This window comes from Giraffa tippelskirchi, chromosome 3 (genome assembly GCF_054371585.1).
Source record: "Giraffa tippelskirchi isolate mGirTip1 chromosome 3, T2T-mGirTip1v1.2.pri, whole genome shotgun sequence".
In the NCBI taxonomy this organism is placed as follows: Eukaryota; Metazoa; Chordata; class Mammalia; order Artiodactyla; family Giraffidae; genus Giraffa; species Giraffa tippelskirchi.
In genome coordinates, this window is record NC_137277.1 from 71989383 (window position 1) to 72013748 (window position 24366).

At 38.4% G+C, this 24366-nt stretch overlaps 1 pseudogene across 4 annotated transcripts in view; it reads right to left on the reverse strand.

Moving 5' to 3' along the window:
- Positions 1-212: 212 nt before the first annotated feature.
- The window catches only part of LOC145541847 (protein CFDP2 pseudogene), a 147451-nt pseudogene continuing 123297 nt past the window's right edge, over positions 213-24366 (reverse strand). For 2 of the 4 annotated variants that reach the window (XR_014079347.1, XR_014079348.1), the window contains one exon: positions 213-1857. The product of XR_014079347.1 is annotated as a protein CFDP2 pseudogene, transcript variant X1 (transcript). The remainder of the gene's footprint in view (positions 1858-24366) is intronic. The other 2 variants (XR_014079353.1, XR_014079350.1) reach the window with 2 other exon arrangements.

Genomic DNA, 24366 nt, shown 5'->3' on the forward strand with positions numbered 1-24366 from the left:
TGTGTATTCTTGCCACCTCTTCTTAATATCGTCTGCTTCTGTTAGGTCCATACCATTTCTGTCCTTTATTGAGCCCATCTTTGCATGAAATGTTCCCTTGGTATCTTTAATTTTTTTGAGGAGATCTCTAGTCTTTCCCATCCTTTTGTTTTCCTCTGTTTCTTTGCATTGATCGCTGAGGAAGGCTTTCTTATCTCTCCTTGCTATTTTTTGGAACTCTGCATTCAGATGGGAATATCTTTCCTTTTCTCCTTTGCTTTTCACTTCTCTTTTTTTCACAGCTATTTGTAAGGCCTCTTCAGACAGCCATTTGGCTTTTTTGCATTTCTTTTCCCTGGGGATGGTGTTGATCCCTGTCTCCTGTACAGTGTCACGAACCTCGGTCCATAGTTCATCAGGCACTCTGTCTATCAGATCTAGTCCCTTAAATCTATTTGTCATTTCCACTGTATATCATAAGGGATTTGATTTAGGTCATACCTGAAGGGTCTAGTGGTTTTCCCTATTTTCTTCAACTTAAGTCTGAATTTGGCAATAAGGAGTTCATGATCTGAGCCACAGTCCGCTCCTGGTCTTGTTTTTGCTGACTGTATAGACCTTCTCTATCTTTGGCTGCAAAGAATATAATCAATCTGATTTCAGTGTTGACCATCTGGTGATGTCCATGTGTAGAGTCTTCTCTTGTGTTGTTGGAAGAGAGTGTTTGTTATGACCAGTGAGTTCAGTTGGCAAAACTCTACTAGCCTTTGCCCTGCTTCATTCTGTACTCCAAGGCCAAATTTGCCTGTTACGCCAGGTGTTTCCTGACTTCCTACTTTTGCATTCGAGTCCTCTATAATGAAAAGGACATCTTTTTGGGGTGTTAGTTCTAATAGGTCTTGTAGGTCTTCATAGAACCATTCAAGTTCAGCTTCTTCAGTGTTACTGGTCAGGGAATAGACTTGGATTACTGTGATATTGAATTGTTTGCTTTGGAAACGAACAGAGATCATTCTGTCGTTTTTGAGACTGCATCCAAGTACTGCCTTTCGAACTCTTTTGTTGCCCATGATGGCTACTCCATTTCTCCTAAGGGATTCCTGCACACAGTAGTAGATATAATGGTCATTTGAGTTAAATTCACCCATTCCAGCCCATTTTAGTTCGCTGATTCCTAGAATGTCGACGTTCACTCTTGCTATCTCCTGTTTGACCACTTCCAATTTGCCTTGATTCATGGACCTAACATTCCAGGTTCCTATGCAATATTGCTCTTTACAGCATCGGACTTTGCTTCTATCACCAGTCACATCCACAGCTGGGTATAGTTTTTGCTTTGGCTCCATCACTTCATTCTTTCTGGAGTTATTTCTCCAGTGATCTCCAGTAGCATATTGGACACCTATCAACCTGGGGAGTTCATCTTTCAGTGTCCTATCTTTTTGCCTTTTCATACTGTTCATGGGGTTCTCAAGGCAAGAATACTGAGGTGGTTTGCCATGCCCTTCTCCAGTGGACCACATTCTGTCAGACCTCTCCACCATGTCCCGTCCGTCTTGGGTGGCCCCACACGGCATGGCCTAGTTTCATTGAGATAGACAATCTGTAGTCTGTGTGATCAGATTGGCTAGTTTTCTGTGATTATAGTTTCAGCGTGTCTGCTCTCTGATGCCCTCTTGCAACACGTACTGTCTTACTTGGGTTTCTCTTACCTTGGACGTGGGGTATATCTTCACGGTTGCTCCAGCAAAGTGCAGCCGCTGCTCCTTACCTTGAACAAGGGGATCTAGACTAGTTGGGTTCAAATGTCATCACCATTACCCACGACTTACATGAAATTGCAAGTTGCTCTGGACTTCAGTTAACTTATCTGTAGAACTGAAATATTGAAAACAGTTATAGGGTTGTTGTAAATATTAAATGTGCTAATATATGCAAATAACAAATCAATGGAATGAAGTAAGAACTAAAAAAGTTTATGTTGATCATTGCATTGTGTTGTTCTTCAAAGCAATACAGAACACTAGAGAAAAAAGAAATTTCATATATCTCAAAAAATTTACAGCAAATTTTAATATAATTAAAAGCAAAGAATGTACAGTAACCATTATTGGAAATTTTATCCCATTTATCTCAGCAATTTCCAGAATAAGCAGACAAAACTTAGTTAGGATAAAAGTTTGTTCATTATGATTTACCAGCTTTACTTAGTTGATATACATATAACATACAACACATAATAACAGCAAAGCAATATTTTTTTCCTTCCCAGTACATACCAAATAGCTGCTAAAATAGACCATATGCTGGCAAATAAAGCAAGCCTCAAAATTTTTCAAAGAAATGAAATCCTACAAACTATATTCTCTAATCATAGTTGAATTAAACTAGAAACAATAAAGATAACAAATTTCATTTATTACTAAACTTTACTCAGAATGGATATAGATATATGTATGGCTGAGTTTCCTTGCTGTCCACCTGAAATTATCACCACATTGTTAATCAGCCATACATTAATAAACAAAAAAAGTTTAAGAAAAACAAATTATTGAGCAAATTTCATTGAATAGTGACAAAAGAAGAAATTTAAAATATAATCAGTCTTAATATTAATATAAGTATATTAATTCTGTAATTTACAAATGTCCCAAATATAAAAGCCAGTGCAAGATGTATTTGTGGTGAACTATTCACTTCCAATTTTTTAAAAGTCTGTAGAAGTTGATATTTGAATGTTCATGACATCCAGTCCCATCACTTCATGGCAAATAGATGGGGAAAGGATGGAAACAGTGACAGATTTTTTTTTCTTGGGCTCCAAAATCACTGCAGATGGTGACTGTAGCCATGAAATTAAAAGATACTCGATCCTTGGAAGAAAAGCTATGAGAAACCTAGACAGCATATTAAAAAGCAGAGACGTTACTTTGCCAACAAAGATCCATCTTGTCAAGGCTATGTTTTTTCCAGTAGTCATGTATGGATGTGACAGTTGGACTATAAAGAAAGGTGAGAGGCAAAAAATTGATGCTTTTGAACTGTGGTGCTGGAGAAGACTCTTGAGAGTCTCTTGGACTGCAAGGAGATCCAACCAGTCCATCCTAAAGGAAATCAGTCCTGATTTGGAAGGACTGATGTTGAAGCTGAAACTCCAATACTTTGGCCACCTGATGTGAAGAACTGACTCCTTGGAAAAGACCCTGATGCTGGGAAAGATTGAGGGTCGGAGAAGAAGGGGACGACAGAGGATGAGGTGGTTGGATGGCATCACCGACTTGATGGACATGAGTTTGAGCAAGCTCCAGGAGTTGGTGATGGACAGGGAAGCCTGGCGTGCCACAGTCCATGGGGTCACAAAAAGTTGGACACAACTGAACTGAACTGAACTGAACTGAGAAGTCCAGTAAAATTCTGATACCAAATGTTAAATCAATATAACAAAAATAAGTTTGCTTATCTATATGTTTTTTTATATAGATGCAAATATTTCTTAAAAATAGCAAATTGAATCTACAGACCCTAGAAAGATAAGTTCATAAATAGTGGGGTTTAATCTCACCCATCCAAGGTTTGTTCAGCATTTTAACATCAGTAACTCAGATTCACCTCATTAACGGAGTAAAAGAAAAAAAGTTATGATTATTTCACTTGATACAAAATGAATAATGACAAAATTCAATGCTCAATAGTGACTAAAGAAACAAACTGAGAATAGGATGGAACTTCCTTAGTTTGGTAAAGTCTACTAACGCTATTTACTAAACTAAAAATTATCTACCTATTAAAATCCTACAGGGTTCATGCTGCTGCTGCTGCTGCTGCTAAGTCGCTTCAGTCTTGTCCGACTCTGTGCGACCCCATGGACTGCAGCCTATGCTCCTCCGTCCATGGAATTTTCCAGGCAAGAGTCCTGGAGTGGGTTGCCATTGCCTTCTCCTCAGGGTTCATGATGAAATATTAAATGGTTACTCCATCAGATAGTCGGAGAAGGCAATGGCGACCCAATCCAGGACACTTGCCTGGAAAATCCCATGGACGGAGGAGCCTGGTAGGCTGCAGTCCCTGGCATCGCGAAGAGTCAGATGCCACTGAGCGACTTCAGTTTCCCTTTTCACTTTCATGCATTGGAGAAGGAAATGGCAACCCACTCCAGTATTCTTGCCTGGAGAATCCCAGGGACAGAGGAGCCTGGTGGGCTGCCGTCTATGGGGTCGCACAGAGTCGGACACAACTTAGCAGCAGCAGCAGCAGCCATTAAATAGTGAGCAAGACAGAGATGGTAACTATGAACTATGGTCTTAATTTTATTTGCAGAGGGTAGAGATGACATGTCTTACTATCACTCTAATTTCCATTTACAGCATTTTCATTTCCTAGTTTGGCAATTTATCCTTAACACTTTCCCAGCTATTTTTCTTCTTCTTCTTCTTCTTTTTTTTTTTTTTGGAGTATTTGTTGTGTAGTTGCTAAGTTGTATCGGAGTCTTTGTGACCCCAAGAACTGCAGCACACCAGATTTCCCTGTTTTTCACCGTCTTCTGGAGTTTGCTTAAACTCATGTCCATTGAGTCAGTGGTGCCATCTTACCATTTCATCATCTGTCATCTCCTTCTCCTCCTGCCCTCAATCTTTCCCAGCATCAGGGTCTTTTCCAATTAATCGGCTCTTCCCATCAGGTGGCCAAAGTATTGGAGTTTCAGCTTCAGCATGGGTCTTTCCAATGAATATTCAGGGTTGGTTTCCTTTAGGATTGACTGGTTTGATCTCCTTGTAGTCCAGTTTACTCTCAAGAGTCTTCTCCAGCACCACAGTTTGAAAGCATCAATTCTTTAGAATTCAGCCTTCTTTATGAATGATCTCTCACATCTGTACATGACTACTGGAAAAATCATAGTGTTGAATATACAGACTTTGGTGGCAAAGTGATATCTCTAGTTTGTTATATGCTGTGTAGGTTTGTCATAGCTTTTCTTCCAAGGAGCAATCATCCATGAATTTCATGGCTGCTATCACAATCTGCAGTGTTTTTGGAGCCCAAGAAAACAAAGTCTGTCACCGTTTCCACTGTTTCCCCATCTATTTGTCATGAAGGGATGGGACCGGATGCCATGATCTTAGTTTTCTGAATGTTGAGTTTTAAGCCAACTTTTCCACTCTCTCTTTCATTTTCATCAAGAGGCTGTTTTAATTTCGTGGTTTCAATCACTGTATACAGTGATTTTGGAGCCCAAGAAAATAAAATCTGTCACTGTTTCCATTGTTTCCCCATCTATTTGCCATGAAATGATGGGACCAGATGCCATGATCTTCTTTTTTTGAATGTTGAGTTTTAAGCCAGCTTTTTCATTCTCCTCTTTAACCCCCACTAAGAGGCTCTTGAGTTCCTCTTCTCTTTCTGCCATTAGAGTGGTATCATCTGTATATCTGAGGTGTTGATAATTCTCCCAGAAATCTTGATTTCAGCTTGTAAGTCATCCAACCTGGAATTTGCATGATGTATTAAATATATAAGTTAAACAAGCAGGGTGACATTATACAGCCATGACATACTTCTTTCCCTATTTTGAACCAGTCTGCTGTTCCATATTCAGTTCTGTTGCTTGCTTCTTGTCCTGCACATGGGTTTCTCAGAAGATAGATAAGGTGCTCTGGTATTCCCATCTCTTTAAGAGTTTTCCACAATTTGTTGTGATCCACACAGTCAAAGCTTTATTGGAGTATAGTTTATACTATAGTCTACACTTCATAATGTGTAAGTTTCTGCTGTGCAGCAAAGTGAATCAATTACGTGTGTGTGTGTGTGTGTGTGCGCGCGTGTGTGTGTGCTCAGTCACATTCAACCCTTTTGCAACCCCATGGACTGTTGCCCACAAGGTTCCTCTGTCCATAGTATTTCCCAGGCAAGAATAATCAATGGGTTGCCATTTCCTTCTCCAGGGGATCTTCCTGACACAGGGATCGAACCTAGATGTCCTGCATTACAAGCAAATTCTTTACCACTGAGCAACCTGGGAAGACCACACCTATTAGAATGGCAAAAATCCATAAAACTGACAAAACCAAATAATGGTGAAAATATAGAGCAACAGGAACACTCACTCATTGCTGGGAGAAATGTAAAATGGTATAATCACTTTGGAAGACATTTTGGCAATTTCTTACAAAGCTAAGTGGCTGACTTTATTTTTGAGGGGCTCCAAAATCACTGCAGATGGTGATTACAGGCATGAAATTAAAAGATGCTTACCCCTTGGAAGGAAAGTTATGACCAACCTAGACAGCATATTAAAAAGCAGAGACATTGCTTTGCCAACAAAGGTCTGTCTAGTCAAGGCTATGGTTTCTCCAGTAGTCATGTATGGATGTGAGAGTTGGACTATAAAGAAAGCTGAGCACTGAAGAATTGATGCTTTTGAACGGTAGTGTTGGAGAAGACTCTTGAGAGTCCCTTGAACTGCAAGGAGATCCAACAAGTCCATCCTAAAGGAGATCAATCCTGGGTGTTCATTGGAAGGATTGATGTTGAAGGTGAAACTCCAATACTTTGGCCACCTGATGCGAAGAGCTGACTCTCTTGAAAAGACCCTGATGCTGGGAAAGATTGAAGGCAGGAGGATTAGGGGACGACAGAAGATGATATGGTTGGATGGCATCACCGACTCAATTGACATGAGTTTGGGTAGGCTCCGGGAGTTGTTGATGGACAGGGAAGCCTGGCAGGCTGCAGTTCATGGGGTCACAAAGAGTTGTACACCACTGAGTGACTGAACTGAACTGAACTGAACTGAAGTACAAAGCTAAACAGTGTCTTACCACAGGATTCAGCAATTGCACTACCATGTATTTACCCCATTGAGTCGAAAACTATGTCCACTCAAAACCGGCACATGTGTTTTTTATAGCAGCTTTATTCAAAATTGTCACAAACTGGAAGCAACCATGATACCACTGCCAACAAGTGAATGGATAAACAAACTGTGGCACATTTAGACAATGTGATATTATTCACCTCTGTAAAGAAATGAGCTACCAAGCCTTAAAAATATAGAGGAATCTTGTGCTTATTGCTATAACCTATGTCTATTACTAAGAAAACTGGCCTGAAAGCCTATATATGGTTTCAACTACATGACATTTTGGAAAAGGCAGCAATTCTATTCTAGGTATATTATCAAAAGAAACTTATGTACATGAAATAGAATATATATTCAAGATATTTATCTTTTCCATCATTAGTAAGATGTGCAGAAGTAAAAATGAACAAATATAACAATATAGGACACATTGATGAATGTCACAAACATTACATGGTGTGAAAAATGCATATATACCCTATGACTACATTTGTATAAAATATAAAAATAACTATATTTTATGTACACATACAGTGTAGTAAATCTATGAAAAAAGTAAAAAATTATTATGAAATCATAATACTGGATAACTGTTAGAAGGAATAGGGCTTTGTGATTGCAGAGAAGCACCTTTAAGCTTCTAGCATGCTGGACATTGTCATGTTGACCAGGGTGGTGGTAACATGGTGTTTTCTGTATGATTGTCCTTCAAATGAACATATATGTTTTCTACACTTTTTATGTAGTCTCTATCTCACAATAAAATTAATGATAAAAGGATGGATGAAAGAAAAAAGAGAAGAGGTATGAGTCTATGTATTCACAGCTTTGGACTTGAATGAGAAGGAGATAAAAGAGCAGCAACAGAGAAAGACACAGAGATGAGAGAAATTTCTTTTTCTAAAGTTCGAAGAATCTGGAATAAATACCTAGCTTGCAATAATAATATGGGAAAAGAGAGGGGGAAAATGTTTTGATCTCAGTTGATTTTAGTTTAAGAGTTCTATTTGTCTATCTGCAATCATCTAAGATCAAAATACAAAGAGATAGAGTGCTGTTTTGAATGATGCCAGTGACTCTAGCACTGGAGTCCGACTGCGGCAGTATTGGAGGAAAGATTAGTACAAGGATCAAGCACCACATAGAGTTTGTTCCACATTTTCCTCACCTAGAAGTCCTGCTAGTCTTTTGACATTGGATCCTAATCCAATGTCTGAAATAATAATCCAGTGTGCTGAAATAACACTGAGATCAAGTGAAGAATAAGGATTGAATGTATTATGGGTGGAAATTTGGGAGAACTGGAGAGAGGGTAGCAGTGGTTTTCGTTGTAAATGAAAGGAGGAACTAAAAAGGAAGAGGAAAAAAATTCCCAACTGGAACAACACGGGAAAATGTAGTTCTTGTGGCCATATGGAAAGAGGTATATCAAATAAAATTTTGAAGAGCCTCCTATACTTTCTGTTCTTATAAAATTGAAATATACTATAGTCATTAGGCTACCAATAAGCTATAATAAGTTTAGAAAATGTTAACACAATTCTGAAAACAGAAGTGTCAACTTGACTTTAATAGATGAATATTGAATATACATTCATCTACAAAGGAAGATTAGTGTAAACTTCATTCTTAAGTTGATGCACAAATTCAACCTCTGTTAAACTGGGCCAGCATACTTAATTCTCTTCTTCTGCAGAATTATGTATGACAGTTTCTGAGGTGGTTTGGGCCAGAAAAAATATTTTTGATACTATATTTTGTATACTGAGGTTCAGTTCAGATAAGTTCAGTTGCTCAGTTGTGTCCAACTCTTTGCAACCCCATGGACTGCAGCACGCCAGGCCTCCCTGTCCATCACCAACTCCTGGAGTTTACTCAAATTCATGTCCATTCAGCCGGTGATGACATCCAACCATCTCATCCTCTGCCATCCCCTTCTCCTCCGACACCTCAATCTTTCCCAGCATCAGGGTCTTTTTAAATGAGTCAGTTATTTGCATCAGGTGGCCAAAGTATTGGAGTTATCAGCTTTAACATCAGTCCTTCCAATGAACACCCAGGACTGATCTCCTTTAGGATGGAGTGGTTGGATCTCCTTGCAATCCAAGGGACTCTCAAGAGTCTTCTCCAACACCACAGTTCAAAAGCATCAATTCTTCAGCACTCAGCTTTCTTTAGAGTCCAACTCTCACATCCATACATGACTACTGGAAAAATCATAGCCTTGACTAGATGGACCTTTGTTGGCAAAGTAATGTCTCTGCTTTTTAATATGCTATCTAGGTTGGTCATAACGTTTTTTCCAAGGAGTAAGCATCTTTTAATTTCATGGCGGCAGTCACCATCTGCAGTGATTTTGAAGCCCAAAAAATAAAGTCTGCCAAGGTTTCCACTGTCTCCCCATCTATGTGCCATGAAGTGATGGGACCAGATGCCACGATCTTAGTTTTCTGAATGTTGAGTTTTAAGTCAACTTTTTCACTCTCCTCTTTCACTTTCATCAAGGGACTCTCTAGTTCCTCTTCAATTTCTGCCATAAGGGTGGTGTCATCTGCATGTCTGAGGTTATTGATATTTCTCCCGGCAATCTTGATTCCAGCTTGTGCTTCATCCAGTACAGCATTTCTCATGATGTACTCTGCATATGAGTTAAATAAGCAGGGTGACATACAGCCTTGACGTACTCCTTTTCTTATTTGGAACCAGTCTATTGTTCCATGTCTAGTTCTAACTGTTGCTTCCTGACCTGCATACAGGTTTCTCAAGAGGCAGGTCAGATGTCCTGGTATTCCCATCTCTTTCAGAATTTTCCACAGTTTATTGTGATCCACACAGTCAAAGGCTTTGGCATAGTCAATAAAGCAGAAATAGGTGTTTTTCTGGAACTCTCTTGCTTTTTCAATGATCCAGGGGATGTTGGCAGTTTGATCTCTGGTTCCTCTGCCTTTTCTAAAACCAGCTTGAACATCTAGAAGTTCACGTATTGTTGAAGCCTGGCTTGAAGAATTCTGAGCATTACTTTACTAGCATGTGAGATGAGTGCAATTGTGCAGTAGTTTGAGCATGTTTTGGCATTGCTTTTCTTAGGGATTGGAATGAAAACTGAACTTTTCCAGTCCTTTGGCCACTGCTGAGTTTTCCAAATTTGCTGGCATACTGAGTGCAGCACTTTCACAGCATCATCTTTTAGGATTTGAAATAGCTCAACTGGAATTCCATCACCCCCATTCGCTTTGTTCATAGTGATGCTTCCTAAGGCCCAGTTGACTTCACATTCCAGGTTGTCTGACTCTAGATGAGTGATCACACCATCGTGATTATCTGGGTCTCTTAATATTGTTTTCTTTGGATATTTATTTCCATGGTCTCTGTTCAACTACAAAGTCCTTTAGTGTAGGATCCAAGTAGCAAAGTGGTGCTTTTCTCTTACATGTTCATTTGGTCAGTAATTATTTATTGGGCTGAATTTCCAGGAACTTAAAAAGGTATAAGGATTTAAAGAAAAATAGGACTTGGTCATATATATGGGTTAGATGATGGTTGGAGGAAGGGGGTTTATTAGAGATGAGAAGATGCTCACAATATAATATAGTGAATCCAATAATAAAAGTAACATTTTGGCTCTGAAAGCTCAGATTAAGAGCATCTCATCCAGGTTTGGAGGAGTACAAGTTGAGTCAGTAATCTGATTCTTAACAGAAGAATAAATTGTAGTAGTTAGAATCTGCAACAGGCAAAATGAAAATTATTCTAGATAAAAGAAGAACTTGAATAAGGTGAAATCACTAAAAAACACACAATGTGTATATGAGGGAAATACACTAGCTCTTCAGTGCTGCTGACACACAAATATTGAGAAGGGAAATAGATAATAAATTAGGTCGTAGTTAGGTGGGGGCTTCGTCTTACAGAGCTTCACACACAAGGTTAAACATATTGGTCATTATTCTATAACCAGAAAAGATGTTTTAAGCAGGGACATGACCCAATCATGCTTGTGGGCTAGGTAAGTCATTCTGAGACCCATGTGGAGTACAGAGCTGATAAGAAGTATGCTAACAGGGTAGATCAAGAGGGAGGCTTTAGAGCAATCCATGTAAGAGGTGATGAAATCCTGAACTAAAGCAAAAATGATAGAAATGGAAAATCATGCAAATGAGTCAGGAATTACTGTTTCAAGTGCCAGAGAGCCCAATCCAAAATGCATAAGCAAAACAGAAACAAAAAGCCTGAGTATAAGCACAAATTGATAAGGGGAACTAATGATGTCACCATCATGCTTTGCTTTGGCTCCGAATCCCAAATATGCTTCCCCCAACTTAGCTCTATCTTCAAGCATATTTTTTTCTCTCTCATAGGCTCCAAAATCACTGTGCATGGTGAGTGTAGCCATGAAATTAAAAGACGCTTGCTCCTTGGAAGAAAAACTATGACAAGCCTAGACAACATATTAAAAAGCAGAGACATCACTTTGTCAATAAAGGTCCATAGAGCCAAAGCTATGGTTTTTCCAGTAGTCATGTATGGATGTGAGAGTTGAGCCATTAAAGAAGGCTGATCGTTGAAGAAGTGATGCTTTTGAATGGTGGTGCTGGAGAAGACTCTTGAGAGTCTCTTGAACTGCAAGGAGATCCAACCAGTCCATCCTAAAGGAGATCAATCCTGGGTGTTCATTGGAAGGACTGATGATGAAGCTGAAACTCCAATACTTTGGCCACCTGATGTGAAGAGATGACTTCATTAGAAAACACCCTGACCCTGGGAAAGATTGAAGGCAGGAGAAGAAGGGGGTCACAGAGGATGAGATGTTTGGATGGCATCACTGACTCAATGGACGTGAGTTTGAGCAAACTCCGGGAGATAGTGAAGGACAGAGAAGCCTGGCATGATGTAGTCCATGGGGTAGCAAAGTGTCAGATACAACTTAGTCTTTGAACAACAACAACGTAGTGACACAGCTCCATCTCACAATCTTGCAATTCTAAACCTATATAAAACAGGAGCTTCATTTTTATACCTAAATTTCACAAAACTCTTGAGATTTTCTTTGGTTATATAAAAAAAAAAAACACAGGTACATCTCTGAACAAATGACAGTGACTGAGTACAATGGTGAAGGACTTAAGGAAATCAGGAGAGATCCAGGTTTTCTAGTGTAAAAGAAAACATATAGAGAGAATATAAAAAAAGCAATATAGAGGCATGAAGATGCAGTTCTGTTACCCCGAGTGGGATATCTCAATTAACATTCTAGAAAACTGTGGATACAGTTCATAAGATGGACTGGGCCTTTCCTCTAACCAAAACAGACAAACAAATAAACAACAACAACAAAAAAAAACCATTGTTACTATTAATTTTTAGAAAAAGAAAAGATGTGTTTATAAAGAAATGAAAATTTATAAATTGCAAATAAGAGTCTGAATCTTAGCAGTCTGGGTCAGAGATACAAATTTGAATGTTATAAAAATATGCATGGTTTAGATTTATTTTTAAGTACCCAGGAAAACTGTGTAGAATGAGAAGCATGGTATATTGAAGATAAAAACCTGGTTTATAATAATGATCATTATTGTACATAACTATATTCCTGGCTCTCTTCCTCTACTTTTTATTTATTTCCTATAGCAAACTTTGAGCTCCAAATTCAGTACAAAGAAACCTAGGCCTTAAACACTAAGAATATTTCATAAGTTTAGACAAACTGTAAATGCAGCTTCCACAATTCAAACACAAGTTATAGTTATCTGAGGCCACAATCTTTTTCTACCCACACTGAATAGCACCTGTTCAAAGAAGATAACATTGATAAAACTACAGTTTCTACAGGGTTTACACACCCACAAGAACATGAATACCAAAGCACTGACCTTCTTGTTTAAAGCATCTTTCTAGGCTATAAGATAGAGACCGGCCTACAGGATGATTCACATCACTAATTCAATATAATCTGCTGGTCTCAAAATCTTTGACATATTTTCCATTTTTTGTTCTTTTCTTGCCCAGGTCAATATACTTACAGAAACACTAAGGCCTAAATTATTATTGAATTATTCAATTGTTGAAGAAGGAGAAAGAGTCTCAGTTAATCTAATTTGTCACAACTCATTAAGACACAGAAATACTAGTCTTCTGTTAAGAAGGAAAAAGTTGGGCACACGTTAACACAGGAGTTAAAACTGCTTCCAAGATTTTTGATTACTTGGTTCAATAAAATGAAATTGAATCAACAGCATCACCTCCCTTAACAAGGGTAGAGCCTACCAATGGTGATTAGACAGACAGATATAGACTACTCATTCAACAAAGTCATTACCAATTCTACTTATGAATGATACATTAGTGAAATATGACAATAGTCATCTACAGACATAAAATCCCAGAACTGTGAAAAATAACTTTATGAATTCACATACCTTTTTCTAGTTTTATAACAAAAGTGTGGCTATCTAATATAAACTAATTTTCAACATTTCTCAATTCGTTGGCTTTTAAGAATAATTGAGTTATAAACTGGGCTTCCTAAGTGGCTCAGTGGTAAAGAATCCACCAGCCAACATAGGAGACGCAAGTTCGATCCATGGCTTGGGAAAATCCCCTAGAGAAGGGAATGGCAACCCACTACAGTATTCTTGCTTGGGAAATCCCATGGACAGAGGAGCATGGTGGGCTATACTCCATGGGGTCACAAATAAATGGACATGACTCGACCACTGAAGAGTTACGAATCACATGATTTTGTAGTACTTGTTTGCTTAGCATCTATGATGAAAGTGAAAAGCATAGGTGTTAGTCTCTCAGTTTTGACTCCATGGACTGTAGCCCATCATGTTCCTCTGACCATGGAATTCTCCAAGGCAAGAATATTGAAGTGGGTAGCCATTCCATTTTCAGGAGATCTTCCCAACCCAGGGATCAAACCCAGGTCTCCTGCATTGCAGGCAGATTCTTTACCTTCTGAGCCAACAACATCCATGATATGACAGAGGAAAAACTATGACCATACATATATATGGGTAATTTTAAAATGTTTTCCTCATAAAGCACAGAAGAGTTACATTGAACACAGTCATTGAATTTACAATTTTTGAATGTGAACTGACTTTAGCTAATTTTAATTGAAGAAAACATCTCTTTGGGGAATTGAGAGCTTGTTTATTTTTCCTTGCTGCATTATATTCCTATCAAGTGTGCACTTTCACTCCCCTGATACCATCTATTATTTGTATTCAGTTGTGTTAAGGATATAAATCATACAATTTACATCCCCATGGACTTTCATGGCTCATACTCATAAAAGCCAGCATCACTTCAAGTATTGTTGGAACATCCTCTCCTTTATCTGTGTGTATTCTTTTTCTTTCCTACATGAAATTTACAGACTTAAGGGGAGTAAAACAGATCCCTGAGCTCTTGTTTCTTCTTACTTGGTTTATTTTGTTCCGTATCACTCATTATACATTTCTCTTAATTAACAAGATGTATCCTTTAGGATTTTTTTTCTGTTTTCACTTTAGCATATTTCCATTAATTTCAGCAATTATATATAAAAGGCCATACTAAATAACAGATATTAGCTTCCTAAAAGGGGAAGAAAAAAACCAAAAATTTCTTTCCCTCTAAAATCTCATAAAATTTTATGGTATTCAAACTCATCCAGTGAAATAAACTCTGGAACTATATTTACTTTATAAACCAAGATAATGCAAAAGACAATAAACTTCTTGAGAGCATACTTCTTTTCTAAATTATACAATATCCTTGCAAACTTCTTGTGATAGAGCATAGCATCTCTGCTTCATTTCCTTTATAGACAATAAATATATTCTTTAGTCTCCCTGTGACTGATGACTTTCCTTATATTCACTGTTCTGAATTATACCTCAAGGTGATTTTCCCCATATAACACTATGCCTTCAAAGTTCTGTGAAATCAAGTTTCTTTAATCAAATGTGTTTGGAAAAGATTGTATACACTTGAACATTCATAGTGCACATTAGCATTCTGAGCACTTGATTCACATATTCATACCAATATGACCACCTGAATGCTTCTTTAGACAAGTGTTCTCACATTCAAAAATGTCCCACACTGACTTATGCTATCAAATGATATTCCAGAAAATGTCACCATCATTTAATCAATGAGCCGAAGCCAGCAATTTGATGTTATCCTTGATGTGTACCTAAATCTCACTGTGGCAGGTAGAATTCTAAAATATCCCAGATGACCCAGGCCCTTTTAAAATCTCCTTCCTGAGACTGTGGAAGGACCAGTTAGTATAATGAGATCCTAGTTCCATGATCATGTTATATTGTGTGGCCCAGTTGACTGTGAGAAAGGGAGACCATCCTCACTGAGCCAGATCTAATCAAATGAGTACTTTAAAAGGATAGGAACTTTGTGCCAAAAGTGATCTGAAATGTAGAGACCACTCCACAGGACTGTTTCAAAATATAGTTTCAAAATACAGTTGTTACTTGGCAAAGAATTCAAGCACCTTCTGGTTGCTAAGATCAGTCTTCAGCTGACAGGCAGTAAAATATGGGGCCTCAATTTTAGAACCCTGAGAAAAGTGTTTTGCCAACAATGTGAGTGAGCTTGGAAGTGCATTTTCCCTAGAAACTCCAAATAAGAACTAAGAAATCCCTGATTTCAGCCTTGTGATTCCCAAACAAAATTTCCAGCCACAACATGCTGGACTTCTGACTAACAGAACTGTGAGCAAGCAAATGGGTATTAGGTTGTCAAATTGGTAATTTGTTATGCAATAGAAAACTAGCATACTCAAACCCCAACACCACAAATTCCTGTTGATTCTATTCTGTACTTACAAACTTGTCTACTTTCCATCTCATTAACCACCATCCTAATCTAAGTCACCATCATTTCTCACCTAGACTTCAAATTTCCTGCTGACATATCCTCTGAACAGTCTATTCTTTACATAGAAACTAGGGAGTCTTTTTTAAAGACATAATTCTATTATTATCAAACCTCCTCTGCTTTAAAACCTACAATTACTTCTCATTACTCTCAAAGCACAATTTTTTCAACAGATGTAGAAAATAAACTTATGGTTACTGAGAAAGTCAACTCCTCTCAATTCCTTATGGCTTCTTGTAGCTCAGTCACTAAAACATCTACCTGCAGTGCAGGAGACCTGGGTTCAATCCCTGGGTCAGGAAAATCCCCTGGAGAAGGAAATGGCAACCCACTCCATTATCCTTGCCTGGAAAATCCCATGGACAGAGGAGCCTGGTGGCTGCAGTCCATGGGGTTGCAAACAGTCTGGCACTACTGAGCAACTAACACTTTGATAAGAAGTCGGGGCTTCCCTAGGAGGAGAGAGGGTCTGGGGCTCTCAAAGAGGAGATAGGCGTCTGGAATTCTCAAGGAGGAGGAAAGGACAAACATCTTTTTTTCTCTCTCTACATTCCTTAGTCTTAGTCACATAAAACGTTTTTTTCTTTAAGCCCAGAACTGATGATTAAACAAAAAACAACTCAGTTTAAACTCTGTACTAAGGATTATATAACAACAATGTATCCTGCTTGAGGACAGTTTCTCCTTCCTGACAACTTTATGACTAATCCTGTTATCTTAAAATGTATATTATGGAGTGGGTCTGGCAAGATCTTTCTATTGTTAGTTCTAATCCTGTCCTCTTAAAATGTAAATTGTGGGAGCGGGTCTGGCAAAATTTTTACAACCTTGAGACATTCTTTTGATTTATTGTAATAACTAATTTAAAAAGTGAAGGAAATGGAAACTCACACCAGTATTCTTGCCTGGAGAGTCCCATGGACAGAGGAGCCTGGTAGGTTCCCAGTCCATGGGATCTCAAGAGATGGACACGACTTAGTGACGAAACCACCACCAGTACCCCAGCTTAAACTAGCAGGGGGCACTCTCCGTGCCCCTTCTGATGTCTATGTCAGAAGCTTTCTCTGCCCCTTTTCATACTTTAATAAAACTCTGCTACACAAAAGCTCTTGAGTGATCAAGCCTGGTCCCTGGTCCCAAAGCTAAATCTTCTTCAGAGATCACAACTCTGACATCATTCACCATAAGTAATCATTGTTCAGTTCAGTTCAATTCAGTCGCTCAGTCATGTCTGACTCTTCGTGATCCCATGGACTGCAGCACGCCAAGCCTCCCTGTCCATCACCAACTCCTGAAGTTTACCTAAACTCATGTCCATTGAGTTGGTGATGCGATCCAACCATCTCATCCTCTGTCGTCCCCTTCTCCTCCTGCCTTCAATCTTTCCAGGCATCAGGGTCTTTTCAGATGAGTAATTTCCTCGTATCAGGTGGCCAAAGGATTGGAGTTTCAGCTTCAACATCAGTCCTTCCAATGAATATTCAGGATTGATTTCCTTTAGGATGGACTGGTTGGATCTCCTTGCTGTCCAAGGTACTTTCAAGAGTCTTCTCCAGCACCACAGTTCAAAAGTATCAATTCTTCAGCGCTTAGCTTTCTTTATAGTCCAACTCTCACATCCATACATGACTACTGGAAAAACCATAGCCTTGACTGGATGGACCTTTGTTGGCAAAGTAATGTCTCTGCTTTTTAATATGCTATCTAGGCTGGTCATAACTTTTCTTCCAAGGAGTAAGCGTCTTTTAATTTCATGGCTGCAATCACCATCTGAAATGATTTTGGAGTTCCCCCCACCAAAAAAAAAGTCTTTCACTGTTTCCACATCTATTTGCCATGAAGTGATGGGACTGAATGCCATGATCTTAGTTTTCTGAATGTTGAACATTAAGCCAACTTTTTCACTCTCCTCTTTCATTTTCTTCAAGAGGCTCTTTAGTTCTTCACTTTCTGCCATAAGGATGTGTCATCTGCATATCTGAGGTTATTGATATTTCTCCCAGCAGTCTTGATTCCATGTTGTGCTTCATCCAGCCCAGTGTTTCTCATGATGTACTCTGCATATAAGTTAAATAAGCAAGGTAACAATATACAGCCTTGACATACTCTTTTCCTATTTGGAACCAGTCTGTTGTTCCATGTCCTGTTCTAACTGTTGCTTCGTGACCTGCATACAGGTTTATCAAGAGGCAGGTCAGATGGGCTGGCCCATCTCTTTCAGAATTTTCCACAGTTTGTAGTGATCCCCACAGTCAAAGGCTTTGGCATAGTCAATAAAGCAGAAATAAATATTTTTCTGGAACTCTCTTGCTTTTTCTATGATCCAGGGGATGCTGACAATTTGATCTCTGGCTCCTCTGCCTTTTCTAGAACCAGCTTGAATATCTGGAAGTTCATGGTTCACTTACTTTTCAAGCCTAACTTGGAGAATTTTGAGCATTACTTTACTAGCGTGTGAGATGAGTTCAACTGTGTGGTAGTTTGAGCATTCTTTGGCAATGCCAAAGTTATCATTACCAAGGGGAAAAGAAAGGCAGGGGTAAATTGGGAAATTGGCATTGACATATACGCACACTATTTATAAAATAAATAACTAATAACGACCTTCTATATACCACAGGGAACTCTACTCATACTTTATAATGACTTATGTTGGAAAAGAATCTAATAAAGAGTGGATATATGTATGTGCATAACTGATTCCCTTTGCTGCACAGAAGAAACACGACATTGTAAATCAACTATGCTTCAATAAAATTTAAGGTAACAAAATCGTGAACTGAAACTGTGCCTATCTCTCCTACCATTACAGTGGTAATTTCTCTGTTTCAGAACGATGTTTCTTTCCATGTCCTATTCCCTTTCCTGGGGCACTCTGCTTTCTCCTTCAACCTCATGTCCCCCAACTAATGCTTGTGAATTATGTAGGAAAGAATCTAAAGTTACATTCTCTGGGAAATTTTCTTTACCCACAGGTCATTATAGTCCCTCTTTATATATCATAGCCTGGAGAAAGGATAGGCTACGCACTCCAATATTCTTGGGCTTCCCTCATGGCTAAGACAGCAAAGAATCTACCTGCAATGTGGGAGAACTGGGTTGGATCCCTGGGTTGGGAAGATCCCCCGGAGGAAGGCATGGCACCCCACTCCAGTATTCTTGCCTGGAGAATCCCCACGGACAGAGGAGCCTGGCGGGCTACAGTCCACAAGGTCGCAAAGAATCGATCATGACTGAGTGACGAAGTACAGCACAGCACATAGCCACATAGCATACTTGTCTACCATAGACTTTAACAGAATTGTTTTCATGGAACTCAGTACTGCTGTTACTCAATATACTGTCTTAGTTGATCTTTGAGTGAACCAATAACTTCAGAACTTCCAGAGTATTTTAACTGTCCCTTTTCTTCAATCCTTCCATTATATATTGCCAGAATGACCTTGCTAATGTGCAAATATTGAAATTTTCCTCTCTTTCTATATGCTGTTTAATACCTCCCCAAGGTACGGAACTTTTTAATGAAGAAAATATAGCATCAGGTGTAAAATGAGATTTTCCTGGACTAACTCTGCCTATTAATAACCAATAGTCAAGTTTATAATTTTACCCCAAGTAAAGTTTATTGACCTGTGGGAATTAAGCAGTCCACTTTTTTATTGTGAATACCAACTTATTTCCATTAGTTCTAGCCATCCTATTTTATGTGTACCCTATAGAATATCTTTTGTGTGGCTTCTTCTAGTCAGTTTGAAGTATTTTGGCTTTTGCACCTCAATAGATTGGAAATATTCTATTTCAATCTTGATTAGTGGTTATGCTAAACTTTTCACACCCATTTAATATTATATTTTCTATCAAAATCTACCATTAAACAGTCTTTGACTTCACATTAAACAAGATCAGAGTTTTCTTGGGCCTTTAAATTCCCCACTCCACACTCACACCTGTACACATCTGGGCATATACACGTACTCCTGTGGTAAAACTACCAAGATGTTAGTTGTTGATCATTGCCTTGTGTTGTTTTAATGTTATGCATCAATAGTAACTTAGATTAACCACAGATTGATTTTACAGTTCATTTGCTGTTGTTGTTGTTGTTCACCACACTTCCAAGAATACATCATCCTCAGTCTTTAATTCAGTTTTCATTTTATTGGTGTTCATACTTATGTAATTATATCAAGTAAGGCCTGAGAGTGGGTAAACTCTGGAAACATATCTATTTTTCCATTTCACCTGAATGCTAGTGTTTTCCTGGGCATGAGAAATGAGGTCCAATGTGATTTCTTGTTAGTGCCTTGATGATACAGCTTCATTGTGTTCTAACAACTAGTCTTAGTGATCAGACATCTGATGCCAAAACTGATTTTTATTTTTTGTAAGCAACCTGATTTTCCTTTCTGAAAACTATTAGTAATATCTCTTTTTGTTTGCTGTGGCCTAATGCTTCACTCACTTCTTCAGGACAATGTTCAACCTCCTTTTTCAAAAGTTGATGCCTTTTAATCTTTCTTCAGTTCTGGGAAATGTCTTTCATGATTTATTTGTTTCTTCTCTACCATTTTTATCCGTTACTCCCTTGTGAAACTCCTCCTAGAGTTATGTTGAAACTTTTAGAGATTTCCTCCACTTCTCTTAACTTTCAGGCCACACTGCCAACTTCTTTTAACTTGTTCTGGTTCAGTTTTCAATTAACAATTTACTCAGCATCTATAACTATTCTTTTAGCCCTTCTTTCAAACCCTGTTTTTAATTATCTTATTTTTTTTATCTCTAGGATCTCTAACTGTTCTTTTCTTGTAGACATACTATTTTAACATCTTCTATTCAGTGGGTTGTCTTGGGAATAGCCCTAGGTGTCTCTCTCTTTCACTGCTTTCTTCAAATAGTTCATGACACTGATTCATTTGATATCATTTTGAGAATATGCATTCCCCTTTTTGTGAATACTGATTTTGTTTACGGTAACATGTCTCCTGTGATAACGTAAACAAGTTGAATATTCTATTAGAAAATTGAGACAATAGCCTATCTTCTGTTATGGAGATGTCTTCCTTCCGGGACACTGATTGTCTGGGGCAGTGCCATCCAAATGCTCAAACTCCATGTTTCAGCTCATGAGAAAACAGTTCATCCTAACGATTGGGGCCTGGGTATGGGAGGGATCTTACTTCTGCTCTCCACATGAATATATACAGTTCAATATCTTTATCCTAGGACTATCATCTTTCTTCTAATATCACTGTCCTTGAGACATGAATGAACTGCACCTAAAGCCACAGAAATCCTTCTAAGTAGACATTCATTTATGAATTTAGGGCCATGATATCCTTCTTCAACCCATATATGACTATCTTCAAATGGTTTCAACATTTGTGGTCCAGAGACTTTCTTGCAATCTCACTAGGGATTTATTCTTCATAAAAGACATATGTTTTCTTTTTAAATCAAGGGACTTAGGTAGGTAGGAAGGTAGATATACATTCCCAGTGTATGCTGTTGATAATGATCTATCTCTTTAAAATGGGGGACATTTAGGCACATAATGAAGTTTTTATTCAAGGTCAAAATGTAAGAGAGTTGCCTAGGCCAACTGGAATATGAAACCCCTAGCTCCTCCTCCAATTTTCAGTCCTCGACCATAAGACTACTTTCAGATATATATCTCACTCTGCTCTTTTCTTGAAGGATCAGTTGTTGTCATTGTTCATTTGCTAAGTCGTGTCCAAGTCTTTGTGACCCCATGCACTGTAGCCCTGACAGGTTCCTCTGTCCATGGGATTTGCCAGGCAAGAATACAGGACTCGGTTACAATGAGCAATGTCTTTTGTTAAATGCCAAATGAGTAGATATAGGCTTCCTTTATAATTAAAAGCCATTGATATGATAATGTGATGTGAAAGCGGCCCAGTGACTCTTTGCGACCCTATAGACTGTAGTCCACCAAGTTCCTCTGTCCATGGAATTCTCCAGGCAGGAATACTGGAGGGGGTTGCCATTTCCTTCTCCAGGAGATCTTCCCAACCCAGGGACTGAACCCACACCTCCTACATTGCAGGCAGGTTCTTTACCATCTGAGCCACAAGGGAAGCTTCATAAAATAATAGTTACTGTCAAATATTTAGAGTTCTAGGGCATTCTGACAAAAACTCAGTGCCACACTGGAATATTGTTAAGTGAAGTGAAGTGAAGTCACTCAGTCATGCCCGACTCTTTGCGACCCCGTGGACTGTAGCCTACCAGGCTCCTCCGTCATCCTACAAGGCTCCTCCATCCATGGAATTCTCCAGGCAAGAATACTGGAGTGGGTTGCCATTTCCTTCTCCAGGGCATCTTCCCAACCCAGGGATCGAACCCGGGTCTACTGCATTGCAGGCAGATGATTTAACCTCTGAGCCACCAGGGAAGCCAAACTGTTAAGACGCCAAAGCAAATCAGTTCTTACCAGTAAACATCTTTTGTGATATTAACTGATAAATTCAATAGAAGAACAGAAATATAATATGTCATTAGCTGAACATTTTTATTATAACCTATAGGATATTTCATGAGGAATTTAACATGATAATTATTCTTTTCAACAAATTGGCAGTCTTCATCTTCAGGGTTCTTTAGCAAGAATAGTCATGGTTAAATAATGCCAAACACAAAGTTAGCCTAAATCACATATTCTTATTCATTCAAGTTTATCATTATGATTTTCCCTTCAGAAGCAGAATGAACAGAATTAAATCATTAATGGCAAGAGTAAGGGATAAAAGAATCTACACACAAGTATAAGTTTGTTAAATGCAAAGTACATACTAACAATGAGATTTTATTAAAGAGGTGGTTATAAAATATCCATGTAAAATACTATATAACACATTAGAAATTTATTCAAAAAGATCTTTCTAGTGAATGTAACAACTTAATATGTTTCCTTCAGGTATAAGTTTTTGAGGACTTTATTCAAATGTGAAACACATATTAAAGGAAGCATATGCCATATATGCTAAATATGAGAAGAGTACTTTATTTTAGAAAAAAAATAGAAATGATAGCAGCAATTGGTGACATTTACTAATATTTTATTAAGTACTAGATACTGGGATGGGGCCTTCTTATGTACTGTATCAATTAATTATCACAAGGTAAAGGTTCTGTTTATCTTCCATATTATAAGAGGCATAAACTGCAATTTCAGAGGTGAGGTAAATTTCCTAAAGTCAAAGAGCTTCGAGGTAGTTAAACTGTGACTTAAATAGCTACTGGATTATGAATAATTTGTTTGTCAACTTATTGCTAAACTAAGGTTACTATCTTTATTTTTCTTCACAGAAAGAGGTAACTAAGTCATCATCACCAGCATGATCATCACCATCATCCCCATCCCCATCACCGCCCTAGCACTCATAACAGTAAATTAATGCATAGCACCACCTGTTGGGCACCTGAAGAATAAGAGTACTGTTACCAGTGCTGACGGCTCTCAAGTTATGAAATTAGAGCAGGTATAGTTTGTCAGGATGTTTATAGCCTTGATTCATCCAAGATTGAAGTGTGTCTACAAAACTGACAAATTTCCGCGTAAACTGTCTCTAATATATTAAGCCAAATTTTCAAAGCCTGTGATGATTGATTTTAGTGTCAATTTGACTGGGCCACAAGATACTCAGATCAAAGGTTATGCTGAGTATGTCTGTAAGGGTTTCTTTGTTTTGTTTTGTTTTTAGATGAAATTAACTTTTGAACCAGTAGACTAAGTTAAGTAGATTGCCCTCCCCAGTGTGGGTAGTTCTCATTCAGTTAGTTGAAGGCGTGAATAGAAGGTAAAGTCTGACCATCTCCCGAATAAGAGCAAACTCCTCCCACCTGGCTGACTGCTTAGAGCTGCAACCTGTGTTTCTTTTGGAATTTAAACTCAAACTGAAACAGTAGTTCTTGGGCCTCAAATCTGCTTGCTTTTGCACCGGAATTTAAGCCATCTCAATCCTGGGTCTCCAACTTGTCCACTGCAGATCTTGGGACTTTCTCAGCTTCTACGATTGCTGAAACCATTTCCTTATAATAAATTTCTTTGTATGTGAGCGTGTGTATACATAGATGTCTGTGTTGTGGGGTAGGGGGAGGCATCTGTTTCTCTGAAGAACTCTGACTAATACAACACCCTTTCCTTTCCTTTATAACCATATTTCTTCAAATCAGAAATATATTTTGATGAAGGTTAAAAGACAAAGTTCTCAAATCCTTTTTTTTTTAAAGTAGGCACGATTAATCCTCCTTAATTGTTAAGCCATACCATGAGAGTGACATCTTTCAGAATTGCTGCAGCAAAATAAACAGAGCAAAGGCTGAGGAACTTGCTGTGTTAACCAATGAGGTCCCTTCAAGCATGACTTTATTAGAATAAATTACTCAATGTGATAGCCTCATCCCTAAAGATCTATGAATTATTGTGTGTTTTAATTGCATCTTGGTGCTTGAATACTTCCTTACCATTTTCCCTGTCATTTCACATTGCCTTCACCCCATTCCTTTCAAGAGCCTACAGGAGAGTTTTAAATCCTCATGACATAGTGTTGGTGTGCAGATCAACAGCATCAGAATCAAATAGGAACTGTTGAACAAACTCTCTAGAACCAAGATGGAGCTGCTCC